The sequence below is a fragment of the Astatotilapia calliptera genome, chromosome 18 (assembly GCF_900246225.1).
Source record: "Astatotilapia calliptera chromosome 18, fAstCal1.2, whole genome shotgun sequence".
Taxonomy (NCBI): Eukaryota; Metazoa; Chordata; class Actinopteri; order Cichliformes; family Cichlidae; genus Astatotilapia; species Astatotilapia calliptera.
In genome coordinates, this window is record NC_039319.1 from 1013613 (window position 1) to 1028132 (window position 14520).

Genomic DNA, 14520 nt, shown 5'->3' on the forward strand with positions numbered 1-14520 from the left:
TCTGAAGCACACAGTCACCACCTCCAGACTTTACACTTTATTACTGTCACAATGATCATGAGTTGTTTTAATATGAATGTTTTGCCTTCAGCTTTTGCCACCACCTCTAACACTGCTTCTTCTGTTGTTGGGTGGATTCTGAAAATCTAACAATAAACTTGTGTAAACGAACAAAAATGAGCTCAAAGAGATTAAATATCCGTCCCTCTAACAATCAAACAGCCCAAACAAACATATATTTAAAACTTTTTCTATCTATTAAAAAACAAAAAGCTCCTACAGTTTGTTTCTCCACATATTCAGCTGTACTGAGGAAAATCAGGTTATAATTCATTTACACTTAAAATCACACCAAACCGCCCCTGAAGGCTTCGATGCCTGATCATGTGACCTCTCACTGTGGGAAACATTGTGTGAGCTGAGCTCTGTGGTTTAGAACAAAGGTTTGTTCTGGCTACATAAATGTTATCTTTTATATTTAATCTGACGACTTTGTTACTTATTGAGACATTGATGATGCGTTTTTGCTGCTCCCCATCCTGGAGAGCTTTCTGTGGGTTGGAAACTGCCTGGGATTAATCTCAAAAACCCAGCAGGGACGTGGATGTCCCCACAGTAACTCGTGAAAAGCGCCTGATGATTTCATTCAGTTTTATTTATACAACACCAAATCACAACAGTCGCCTCAGAGCGCTTTATACTGTAGAGCCTACAATAACACACACAGAGAAAAACCCAACAATCATATGACCCCCTGTGAGCAGCACTTTGGCGACAGTGGGAAGGAAAAACTCCCTTTTAACAGGAAGAAACCTCCAGCAGAACCAGGCTCAGGGAGGGGCGGGGCCATCTGCTGTGATTGGTTAAGTCACTGGGACTCGAGCGGACCCTGACGGACTCGCAGACTTGGGAAGTGTTATTCCTGTTTCACACATACAAACACAGACTTTGGTCTTTGTGAGGATGTCGTAGAGAATAATATGAGAGCAGCCTGCAGCACACACAATGATCCAAATGATGGATATCCCATAAAAAACTATTGACTAGTTGGGTTTGTGCATCCCGAATTCCCACTTTCAGGTTCCCACCTGTCACTCGGAGGCTGCAGTCACTCCTGAATATGTTCGAACTGGACGTTTTCATTCTTACACACTGTAGGAATAATACTTGGAGCATCCTGGTGTGACAGGATTACATTTGTCTCTTTCCTTTTTGTGTATAAGGACAGCTTTAAAGTACCTGTGACCAGCACCACTAACAGTCCCACTACTGGGACTCCTCCCCCGTGTGAATTTTCATGTGGCGCAACAAATGATTACTGCGTGTGAACATTTTCCCGCACGTTTGACAAGAATAAGGCCTCTCGTCTGTGTGAGTTCTCATGTGGCGCAGCAGATTGCTGCCTCGGTTAAAAGCCTTTCCACACGTTTCGCAGGAATACGGCGTCTCTCCCGTGTGGACGGTCGTGTGTCTTTTGTATGTCGACAAGTCTGAAAACCTGTCCCCGCAGGTATTACACAGGTAAGGCATCTCACCTGTGTGCGTTCTCATGTGGACCATCAGATTACTCCTCACCGTGCAACCTTTCCCACATATTTTGCAGGAATACGGCTTCTCGCCTGTGTGAGTCCTCATGTGGACGGTCAGCGTTCCCCTCTGAGTGAAACTCCTCCCACACGTTTCACAAGAATACGGCTTCTCACCCGTGTGGACTCTGTGGTGATCAATCATCTTGTACTTGTTCTTGAAGGCTTTCCCACAAAAGCCGCACGTTAAAGACTTTTCCCCTGCGGTGGCGTTACACGGACTCTCTGACACCGGAGAGTCTCCTGCGTTGCTGCTGTGACTTCTAGACGCTCCTGGATCTGCGCTGCGGACTCCTTCCTGGTCTCGGATCTCAGTTCTCTCGGCAGAGCTGTGAGAGAGGAGCTGATCGCTGTCCGGCTCTGAGTCGCTGTGCTCGCTTTCCTCATAAGTTTCAGTCACCATAAAAGTATCGATCTCCTCCTTCAGCACCAGCGGCTCTCCCTCCTGACTGCTGCACAGTTCCTCGGGTTCCTCTTTAATCTGCGGAGGTTCTGGTTCCTCCTGGTCCAGACTGGAGCTCCTCTCCTGCTGCTCAGGGAGAACCTCCTCCTCCTCCTTACAGACAGGCTGCTGTGGGACGTCTGGAGGGACAGAAAGAGACAAGAAATCTGAGAATTCCACAAAAACAGTTCAGAGCAAATATATTGTTTTTACCACTAATGAGGCTCCACAGAGTGAACATGTTGCCCTCCCACTCTGTGGAGTATTTTAGTGCATCTTCAGGATGAGTCTGAACATGCAAAGGGTCAAAGGTCACGCCTCACATCTGTGCTGAAAACACAGACAGCTGACGAGCTGCGTGAGAATCATGTTGAACTCTTGCAGTCCCTTCAGCACCACCGGGCTGGCTTTACTGGGTGGTGAGCTGACAGCGGTGCGGGTGGATGCCTCGCCGCTCACATGAACAGTTGGCCATCTGTGTGACAGCGTGTGGCCTGCAGTTCAGTGCTCAGGTGAGTGTGTGGTGGTCAGTGCAGCACACACCAACAGACTCAGCACACCGATCTGCGAGGCTGGTGTGGGTGTGGAGCCCGGCTGTCTGCACCTCCTCTCCACGACGTGCTGCACAGCAGGAGCCTCATTCCACAGGAAATACCTGAGTGGGCTTCACGCCTGCTCGCTGTGACACCTTTTCACTTCTAATATCTCGTTTTTATCGTAAACAGTGTTGTTTAACATTTCATATGCTGCACCTTGAACAGAGGACCTCATTTCAGTGTTTACATCATAGCTGAGCATCTATAAGAAATCAGGCTGGGTTAATAAAGTGTTCTGGCTCTGATTCATTGATTGGCTCAGGTGGGAACAAAAGCTCCTCCCCTGCGTCAGGCTGAGGCTCACCTGTCTTGTGCAGCTGTGTTTCGGGTTTCCAGGTGATGCTCAGCAGCCTCTGCTGCCGGTCGATCACTTCCTCGTACTGGACGATGGTTTTTTCAAACTCCAGGAAGATTTCCTCGGCGGCAGCAGTTAGTCGCTCGTTGATAAACTCTCTCAGGTACCGAACTGACGACATCGCGGCTCCGACAGCTCACAGATCCGGCGGAGAGACCACCACAGCTCCGACTTCCTGCTGAAGCTCCCGGAGGAAAGCGAACAATACTGGCAGCGTTTCCTCTTCACTTCCGCCTCGTGTCACAGGGAAGCTGTCCCGGTGGCTGGAAAACATGGAAATGGTGCATTAGCGCCATCTGCTGGCGTGGAGTGTGGACCGGCGTCACTGAGAAAAAGAAGCTGTTTCCTCACAGCTGTCACAGTTTCCTGCTGTTTAAACCAGAGCGTCCAAAGTGCTGATGACTCATCTCTCCTGCTTTCCTCTGTCCTGTAACACCGTCATCCTTCCTTTTCCTCCACCCACTGCTTTTGCATCGTTTCTGCTTCATCATCCTTTGTGTTTCTGTGTGTCTGAAGCTGATTAGAGGGGCAGCTTTGTGGAGCTTGCTTTGCAGGCTGATCTACTGCTTCATTCCTTATTTACAGAATGATTGTTGTGTTTGTTGGCTCTCTGTCAGGACGTCTGCTGACTTGTATCTGCAGTATATTGAACAGGTAACAGTCTTGTGAGTTTCTCTGGTGTATAATGATCATCCACCCTTGATCCTTCCCTGTATGTTAACATGAACCTCAGGAACAATGAACACAACCCCAGTTTGACTGATCTGCATGCCTTTATGTACAGTTTAAAGTAAAAGCTCTCCTTCTTTTCCAACACTGTGGCATCAGGACGTATTCCTGGTAAAGCTGCTGTTCACTGATGTTTAACCCTTGTGTGGTGTTCATATTTTTGTTACTCAGCCAGTGTTCATGGGTCTGGTGGACCCGCTAGAGTTTTGGCTTTCCAAATTAACACTATCAAACAATTTTATGTTAAATTACTCAACAGATGTTTACTTCATCCCAATTACAAGACATATGAACAGCAAACATGGTTAATTTTTTCCCTTTACCTTTGTTAGATCACATTTATGAATTAATGTGCTTCTCGGGTTTTTTTTTGTTTTGGTTTTTTTTAAATAAAATGTTATAAAAAAATAAATCAGTTATAATCAAGTGGAGTGAGCGGAAAGACACAACACATTTACACGTGAAGCAATATGTTTCACAACTAAATGGGATCAGCTGCTCATCAATGGTGACATTAGGCCCAGGGTAAAAAACAGGGGGAGGTGGTGCACACACTTATCCCACACTGTCCTGATGGCAGCTAGCTTGTCTCTCTGCCGTCGAGCTGGTCTGTCGTCTCTGTTATCAAAACGGATAATCCTGGAAATTTTGTGGAAGTTTTCCAGAGACACTGATGCACGGAAAGGTTCTTGCCAGTTTCTGCATCCCACAGGATTCTGTGGATTCCCCTTTGGACCTGAAAACTCCTGCAAGGATAAGAACCCCAAAGTAGGCCTTTGGGGTTCTTAGATGAATTTGGTCCATCTCCTTCCACCTCTCTCCAAAAACACACCTTCCTTCTAGATTACTGCAATCCAGAATAATTTTCTGGATGGAATCTGGGATGAAAAGCTCAAATGAAGACTTGATGTCCTGCACATGAGTAACTGTCAGCCGTGTTGGCCCTGGCTTATCACAGTAACAGCTCTGCAGGGTGGCTCATTTCTTGGGCAAGAAGACCATTCAATGTCACCAGTTATTGACATCCATATTTCTTCACTTGCTGTCTGGTGGGCTTGTTCTGGTCCTGGAGCTGGCAGCAGATGGGGTACTCGTCTTCATTTTGTTACTAAATGATGCTCAACCTCCTCTTCTTCAAAGTCACTGTCAGACTCTGAATTTTCAGAAATGTGAAATATTCTGAAACCTCTTTGTCAACATCATCATCCGAAGCCCCTCTCTCTTCCAAAATCAATCAGATGGCCCTCGCAGCAGATAATCTTTTGCCATCTTGATCAGTTGTGATTAAGAACCACACTGGCAAAGTCTTATTTATAGTATTATGCCCCTAATTTGCAGGAGGGACAGGGTATGAGAAAATAAAATTTGGATCCCTCAAGAAAGAGGGTAAAATGTGCGGGAATGTCAGAGCAGACGGTGTTGATAGTTGAATTTTCAACAATGTTGCAACTTTGTGCGGAGCAGGAGGGGAAGAAAACACTATCAGCAGCACCAGAAAGGAGGAGGACAGAGTGTGGGAACACAGGACCTACACTTTCAACACTTTTATTAGACCTGGGTCCAGTGGACCCGAACACCTTGTATGTAATGTAAATGCGTGGGGGGAGGTACAGTATGAGGTCATTGAAAATTAGTTTGGATTTATGTTCTTCACAGAAAATAAGCCAAAGCCAATGAATTTCAGGTTGAAAAAACAATTAATTCTTTAATTTTTCTTTTGAAAAAAACTGAAAACGGGTCTCACAGACCCGAACACCATACAAGGGTTAAGCTGCTCTGACACCGTCTGAGTCACAGTCCACACAAAGCTTTATATCCATCCTGTTTCCCCAGAGTGGTTCAAAGTGTCCATGACCCTGGAGACCACCTGCTCTCCTCTGATCTGTGGAGGCATTCCTGCACGTTCGTTCAGTGACGTTTGCTTCCACATCTTTTAAATGTCTCCAGATATTACAAAACAATTTCCAGTAGGAAGGAATATTTATTCTACACATCAAACACTAACTTGACCATCATGAATTCATTTTCAACCTAAACTTCAGAATACTCTTTAAGTTTGAGCTCACATGAAAGATCAACTACTTTGAATCTGTTGTGATGTTTTTGGTGCTCCTGGTCTTAAAAATGATATTTCTCAATGTTTATGTTGCTTTGAATTCGTGCTGTAAAAACGTGCAAAACTACATTTTCTTTGCTTTGACAAAAACAACTGTAAAACATGACAAGTCACATGTTCTGGAGCCTTCTGAGGATGTCACGCTTAAACCTCAAATGATCTAAAAAAAATATCTGACCCTGAGTCTCACTTTAAGCATGAGAAGCATCAGTGATGGAGAACATTTGTGCTTTCACGTTGTGTTTGCACACAGTGCAAAGTGCTCCATCCTCCCTCCTCACAGTGATTCAAATGCTGCTAACAGTCTGTGAACCAGGAGGAAGAGGAAGTGAGAGAAGTGAGACTCAAAGAGGAGACAGAGGGCGACATCATCCAGTAGGCGGGGCTCTCCTTCTGCACTGTGTTCAACCATTGTGTCAATAATAAGTGCTGCTGTGAAGAGAACAATTCTCAGACTGAATGTTGAACATCAGCTAGTTTCTCCTGTTGATTTAAACCTTGTTGTACAGATGGAACATTGGCTGTGGATTATTCTTGCTGCTCTTTTCTTTGGTGAGATACAAACATCAACATGTTTCCTCTGTTTAAATAAATGTGTGAGTCTGATTAATGGTGAGTTTTTAATCATGTTTATTGATCCATCTCTTCCTCTGCATGTTCTGTTCTTCCTCAGAGTGTAAAGGAGAAGACAAAGTGATCCAGGAACAAGGAGATGTCATTGCTGCTGAAGGAGACACAGTTACACTTGGATGTAGATATGAAACATCTGATCCATATCCGTATTTGTTCTGGTACAAACAAGAAATAAACAACTTTCCAAAGTATGTTTTACTGCGTGGCACTTCAGGAACAGAAGATAATGATCAGGAGTTTCCAAAAGACAGATTTGATGCTGAGGCCAAGAAAACAGAAAAGTCAGCTCCTCTGAAGATCCAGAAGCTTCAGCTGACTGACTCTGCTGTGTACTACTGTGCTCTGCAGCCCACAGTGACAGGAAACAGCAAAACTCTGTACAAAAACCTTTGGAGCAAAGACAACAGAATACTCCACAACATCCACTAGAGGGAGCCACACACTGTTAAACCTCTCTGGTCTGTCAGGTAGAGTCTAGTTTCTCTTCACTCGTCTGGCACAGCTGTGACGAGTCCACCCGAGACAGCAGCAGCCAGAAGAGCAGAGCTGCTTCAAATCATCGCACAAAAACATTTTTCATGCCTGTACTTTGAGTTTACCTCTGAGGATGCAGATCACAAGTCTACAAACATTTAATGCAGCAGGACAAAGCCTGCGAAGCCTATAGGAGCCTTAACAGGCAGCACACAAACCTGCTGCACTGTGAGGTCTGTTGTGTCTTCAGCTCCACATCCTGATGGTTACTCGAGTTATCAACACTTTAGGCCAAAACAATGTTTATTTCTGAAGAGCTTTTTACAACAGCGTGTTGAACACGGTCTTCATCTCGTTAGTGTCACCTCTGAAGATGTAGTGTGAACACAAGACGTCCTTCAAACAGAAGCCAGGGAGCTCGAGAGGGCTCCTCAGCTTTGGCGCTCAATCCACAAATAACCGAGACAATAACACAGACTTCAGTCAAACATGAGAACGTGACACGGACTGATGGAAGACCTCACGTCTGTGTGCCTGCGGTCAGCAAGGAAACCAGCTGACGCGCTGCTTCTCCACCTGTCCGGTTTTTAGATTTGCACGATTAGACATTAATGTAGCAGTGAGGACACCACAGAAACACACAAGCAGGAAACACTTACAGCTTTATCGTACGGATATTATATAAATTACATCTGTGCAGAAAGCAGGCAGGGTCAGGGACAGCCTTTATAGCAAACTAATGAATAAATACAGTCGTGTCCACTGACGCACAGCGACTCACAACAAACGCAAACATGAAGAGTGTAGCACACGTGTGTGAGACACAGCTACTGCTGAGCAGACAAAACGAAACGTGGAGACTTCGTCTGTGGTTTGAAATATTTACAGTACGTAGTGTCTGTGCAGGCGCGCTGACAGCACCGCGGCTGTTTCTCTAATAAATACAATCTGAACTATCAGTATATGAAACAAGTGATGCTAACAGTCATGTTACATTTGGCTGGGGTCTGCTGTAATCTGTGATCTAACCCATGCAGCGTGCTTGTTTCAGAGAGAGCAGCTGGGCAATAACGAGCCCTTCGTGGCTGCGCAGGCAGCACGACTTGCCCCGAAATGTAAAGTATCAAAAACAGATCTTCAGCTGTGAGTCTGGGTTTTGTAGATTAAAGTGGGGAACACACGCCAACTTCAATCTTACGCTGTCCTGACATCATTCACCTGCTGTTACTCCATTTAACCATGTGCAAAAACAAGATGGCACAGCCTGCATCATAGTTAGGGCTGTGCAATATGACGAAATATATCGGACGTTGAAATGTTATTTTATACGCTATCGTTTGTTTGTATATTCATAATACTGCAGTAAAATCCACTGTTTATGGTGATACGTTTTCATGGTTTGGCCACCACGTGGATGCACAGGGAATCCCAGCATGACCAGAGAAGACGAGGCAGAACCAGGTAGCTCAAACTGACGGACCAGTCCAATCAAATCCAGGACCTTAGTCCTAAACCTTGGGCCGCCTCTGTAACACGGACATGGTTTGGTTATGAAACAACTGACTACGCAAATTATGGTGCAGAGCTCAGACTCAAACACAGCAAACCTCTTCAACCAGCCACACAAGAATCAGGTGACAGAGTGTGGACAGAGTTTACGGACGAGAAGCAAAAACGAGCCGTCGGGTGTTCACAATGAACCTTAGGCTACGTCCACACGTACACGGGTATTTTTGAAAACGGAGAGTTTCCGTTTTCATCCATCCATCCATTCGCTTCCGCTTATCCTTTTTCAGGGTCGCGGGGGGCGCTGGAGCCTATCCCAGCTGTCATAGGGCGAGAGGCGGGGTACACCCTGGACAGGTCGCCAGTCTGTCGCAGGGCAAACACACAGGGACAGACAAGCATTCACACTCACATTCATTCCCACATTCACACCTAGTGACAATTTGGATTATCCAATTAACCTATCCCCACAAGCTGCATGTCTTTGGACGGTGGGAGGAAGCCGGAGTACCCGGAGGGAACCCACGCAAACACGGGGAGAACATGCAAACTCCACACAGAAAGATCCTGGCCTGATGGTGGAATTGAACTCAGGACCTTCTTGCTGTGCGGCAACAGTGCTAACCACCGTGCCACCGTGCTGCCTTAAAAAATAATCCCGTCCACACGTAAAGGCAGAAATGAAGGAAAACGCTGCTATGAACATGCCAAAGCAGCAGGTGGCGCTAGATTCCTAACCGTGTAGAAATGTTGGCCAATCAGAAGTCTAGAAGCCTCGGTGGGAAAAAGTAAACAAAGATGGGGCATAGAAGCAGAACCGAGTCGTATGTGTGGAGGGACAGTAACTGTGTATATGTGAGCATTTAAACACTGCAGAGAGCAGAATTAACAGTAACAGTGTTGTTGAAATTCATTCCACCGAAACAATAACGTGGCGCACAGTGTGACGTCAAAAAAGACGCACACCTTTGACGCTGCGTTTTCTCCGTTTTTCTCGTCCACACGTAAATGCAACAACTGAGTTTTAGAAAATATCCACCCTGGCCGGAGTTTTTAAAAATCTCCGTTTTCAGTGACCAAAAACGCCGTTTACGTGTGGACGAAAGGTGCAAACGCATAGAAAAATCTGCGTTTTCAAAAATACCCGGGTACGTGTGGACGTAGCCTTAGACTCAGAGATCAGAACAGGCTCCTCCCCGCAGCACGCCGTCTAATAAATACGCAAAGAAACAACTTCTATCTAACACGGTTAAAACACTCGACGTCCAGCTGGAAACGCTTCCCACAGGTCGAGTTGCCCGAGATTCACAGAGTTTACAGAAAAAGCTCTATTTTGTGATATTTATGGTTATCAGGATGAGAAATGTCTTCTATCAGGAGATTCTGGTCATACCGCACAGCCCTCATCACAGCTACATCTGATTCAGTGCTGGTAACGAGTACACATCTTTCTCTTCATGCTGACAAAAAGAAACAAACTCCTGCTGCCTCTCTCGATTTCATATCTTCTCATTTCTGAAACAAACACAGGTCAGCGTCTAGAGTCTGTGTTAAAGCTGGAAAGTGCGCCTCCTAGCTGGTTGCCCACGTATCTTTAAATAGATACATTAGCGTGGTCACCGGTACGAACAGAGAAAACAACGGCGAGAAGGTGACAGGAAGCCGACCTCACAGAGAGTCTTTGCCCACAGAAATGTCCGACTTCAGCGTCTCAGCTGTGTGAGTTTTCATGTGCACCAACAAACCACCATTTTTACTGAAACTCATCCCGCAGATTTTACACGAGTACGGCTTCTCGCCGGTGTGAATTCTCATGTGCACCAACAGAGTACATTTTTTAGTGAAACTTTTCCCGCAGGTTTTACAAGTATACGGTCTCTCGCCCGAGTGGATTCTCATGTGGACCAACAAACTGCCGCGCTCCGTAAAACCTTTCCCACACGTTTCGCAGGAATACGGCTTCTCGCCCGTGTGCACCGCCTTGTGCTTTTTAAGCGCCGACAAGTAACAAAAGCGTTCGCCGCAGGCGTTACAAACGTACGGCTTCTCGCCCGAGTGGATTCTCATGTGCACCAGCAGACTACCTTTTCGAGTAAAACTGTTCCCACACGTTTCACAAGAATACAGCTTCTCCCCTGTGTGAACTCTCATGTGGCCCAGTAAAGTACTATTTTTAGTGAAACTTCTCCCACACGTTTTGCAGGAGTACGGCTTTTCGCCCGAGTGGACTGCCATGTGTCTCTTAAATGCTAACGGGTCACTAAAAGGCTTAAAGACCTTTCCACAAACATTGCATTTTAGAGATTTGGGGACTATGTCGGTGTTACACTGACTCTCTGATGTGGGAAAGATTTCTGCGTTGCTACTCTGACTTATGTTTCTAGTGGCAGTTGAAGTAGAATCGAAACTCTCGCTTCCTTCCTGATCTCGGCTTTCATATAGAAGAGAGCTGCGAGAGCCGAGCTGGTCGCTGTCCAGGTCAGGTTCACTGAGATCGCTGTCGTCATAGGTTACAGTCACCATAAAGGTATCAGTCTCCTCCTTCAGTGCACGCTGCTCCCCGTCCTGACTGATGCACAGCTCCTCCTGTTCCTCTTTAATCTGTAGAGACTGTGTTCGGCTCCTCTGCTGAACCTCCTCCTCCTCACAGACATGTTGCTGTTGGAGGTCTGAAGGCACAAATGGAGACACACAAACAAAAAGTTGTCAGAGAAATTCAGCTGAGCCAGCAGTGTGAACATGACAGACGCCTCAGGCGGCACCGATTACCACTGCAGAAGCACCGACTGCATTCTACTTTGATGAGTTCATATACAAACAAAACTTTTCAAGGCAAACAAATATTTATTCAACAATTTCCCCCAAACTGCACTAAGTTAGAGGATCTGACGGAGGCGCAAAAATCTAGCTGAAAATGAGCTGCTGACATATTTTCCTTCAACAAACAAAAGCATCTTGAACAACACAAATGTCGCGTGTTTCCATCATGTTGCTGCATGTTTGCAACACCAGACAACAGGAAATCGACTCTGAGCCACTTTGGCTTCCTTAGCGTCTGTAAAATGTTCAGCCGGGTCGGACGATTTGGTGTCCGATTACGTTTGTTGTTAAGAATGCTTTCTTGGTGCTCCCCGTCCCCCCGAGGTTCCCTTTAGAATGAGGTGCTTCCGTGCAAACAACGTGCTTGTGTGTGACTGTTTGACCTGCCACCGGGCGGACCAGCTCGTTATCAGACACAGGAGCGACTGACCGGCTGTTCTTTGCTGTTCTGCTTTCACACTCAGCACCACAGGCAGACAGTACAACATCTGCATCGCTGCAGATCTGTCACTCTCCTGCTCCGTTCCCTAACTCGTGCACAAGGCGTTAAGATAAACACTGACAGACCTCAGCTTGGCAGGAACTTGAACTCCCTGACCTGGAGGGGTCGCTCCTCCCCTTGTTGACTGAGCTCAGATCTTTTTCCTGCTGCTTCCCACTCAGCTGTGAACAACCCCAGCGCAAGCTAAAAGTCACCGTCTAATGCAGCCTTCTGGCTGCAGCTGAAGTTGTGTCCATAAAAGTTCTGAGCAGAGTCAGCGGGTCTGCTTTCTGACTACAGTGTGAACCAAGCTCTACCTGCATTCACACAAGGACCAAACTGTCCATCCCAGACTCCCAAAACACTCCCCACAGGACACCCGAGGGCTTGCTGCCTTCTCCCAGTCCAAAACAAAGAACTGAGACGTGTAATCCCCCTGAGGGGCGACTCTCATCCATCCTACCCGGCCGTGTATTCAGGTTCGGGGATATGTGAAAATATTTCCAGGACAGTTGTCAGTCCAATGACCAATCATAGGTGATATACTCGCACAGGTGACTTTTTGATGGGCGGAGCGATCATGAACAGACTGATTCACCCATTTAGAATTTATACATTTTGTTTGGAGGTTATATTTGACCGTCTGTTGTTTCAGTTTTAATACAGATGCTCTTTCAATTATTCAATCATTTAGTTATTTATTTGAAATGCGCCAAATCACACAAAAGACTTTACATCAGAGATTTTTTAATGTTCGCTGGAAGAGACGTTTTAATTTTTAACTTACTTTTTGTTTAATTTTGCACTTGTTGTTTGGTTGAGTGTGTGAGACAGATAAACACGGTTAGAGGCAGCTTCTTTCTGCTACCTGGGCTCATCAGCTACGATCTTCTGTTTTTTCATACTTTTTCCATCTCTGTTTCAGCCAGCTTGTCAACCAATCAGGATTCAGCGTGACCACAGTCAGGCATTAACTGTTGGGTTTTAAAGGGTACAGTAAAGGACTGAAACATGCTGGGTGCTCTGTATGCAGTGCACAAATCCAAGCAACAGTCGGGACCTGTTCCCCGACCCAGAGGCACAGGAAAGTAGTCCTGTGTGGAAACACCCACAGAGGGGATACGAGTGCCACAGAAGGCAAATCCAGGCCAGAGTGCAGCCGTCTCCAGCAGCTTCGTTTTATAACACGAGCTGTGCGTTTTGGCAAGCCCGACTACATCCTGCTGGTATCGCTCGTCCACCAGAGAAGTGGCTTTCCTCACCTCTGTGGCCAGACTGGTCAGAGAGGAAACTGCTCGAGGCACAAAGAACTGAACCCCTAAAGCCCCTCGCGCAGCTTTTTATGGGCTGTGGCCCCCAGACACTCACTCCAGGCCCGGCTCCAGGATAGGGCCTGGTACAGCTACACAAACCCCTCCAGCACCACAAACAGCTGCTGATTCACACACAGACAGAACAGGTGTGTTTAGATGAAGATAAAGTGGAACTGGTTTCAAACAGTCCTCAGCACAGCAGCAGATCACAGCGCTGAGGACGAGCAACAGCCTGCAGATCAGTCACATTAGATATTTTATTATTGCACAGCGACTTCATGTTTCCAACATTTGTTTGCAACTTTCACAAGTGCAACAGGAAACATACATTTATATAAACGTTATATTTATATGTATAAACTCCATCTGGAATAAATAATGTGCTCTGAAGCTCGACTTTTGATGTTTTCCAACTTTGACAGCAAACATAAAGGAACTGATTGAGTGATCCAGGTCAGAGAAAAGCTCAAATCCACCAGCTGCTGTTTGCATGGAGCGCAGCGCAGTCCTGTCCTCTGTTTGCTCTTTGTTAGCTCACATCTCCAAAAAGTCCTCACAATCAGAAACGTCCCGCAGAGCTGTGATCAGGATCCTCCCTCAGAGGGACACTCACCTGTCCTGTGCAGCTTGATTTGGGGTTTCCAGGTGATATCCAGCAGTCTGCGCTGACGGTCGATCTCTTCCTCGTACTGGACGATCGTTTTTTCAAACTCCAAGAATATTTGTTCAGCAGCAGCAGTTAGTCGCTCGTTGATGAACTCTCTCAGATACTGAACTGAAGGCATCGTTGCTGCCGCAGCTCACACACTCAGCTCACACAACAACACACTTCCTGCTCAGTCAATAAAGCTAACGGCACTTCCGCTTTTCCTGGTTTACTTCCGCCTGGTGCCGCACGGTGCCGCTCCGCCAGAGGAGCACAGTTACTTTTCTTTCCTCCTTCTACGTCTCCGTCTGAAAAACAAGTTATTTCGATCACGTCATGTTCTGAATATCACTCACATTAAAAACAAGAGTCCCACCAATTATACATTTTAAACGTTATTTCTCAGGTTCAAACTTTTAGCTCCCAATCACAATGTCACGAATGCGAAACGCTGTTTGTCATCAGCTCTTTTCATATTTACAACCTGAAGTCAGCCGGATAAACATCACGGCTCAGGCTCAGGCACTAAAGTGACACAGCAGATAAGATGAGAAGCATCATTCCACCAAATCACCAGGACTTAAAGTATGGACCCTGCAAAGTCCCGCTGCACTCCGTCCCCCGTCATTATGCAGATTCAGCGCAGAGCATGTGCACCCCAGAATGAGCGCTGTGGCCATGTTGACAGGAAATCCTGCAAAGTGATATCATTCATATCAATTTGCTCTGTTTATTATGTCCTCTGACATGTTTTAAGTGTGCTACTGGAAATACATGAAAAATCACTTTGTGAAAAATCACTGTTGAGTTTCCTTTTTATTCA

General features: G+C 46.1%; 1 pseudogene; it reads right to left on the bottom strand.

Annotated features, from left to right (window-relative positions):
- Positions 1 to 1254: 1254 nt before the first annotated feature.
- Positions 1255 to 14088, bottom strand: LOC113010724 (zinc finger protein 271-like; annotated as a pseudogene).
- Between the last annotated feature and the right edge of the window lie 432 nt (positions 14089 to 14520).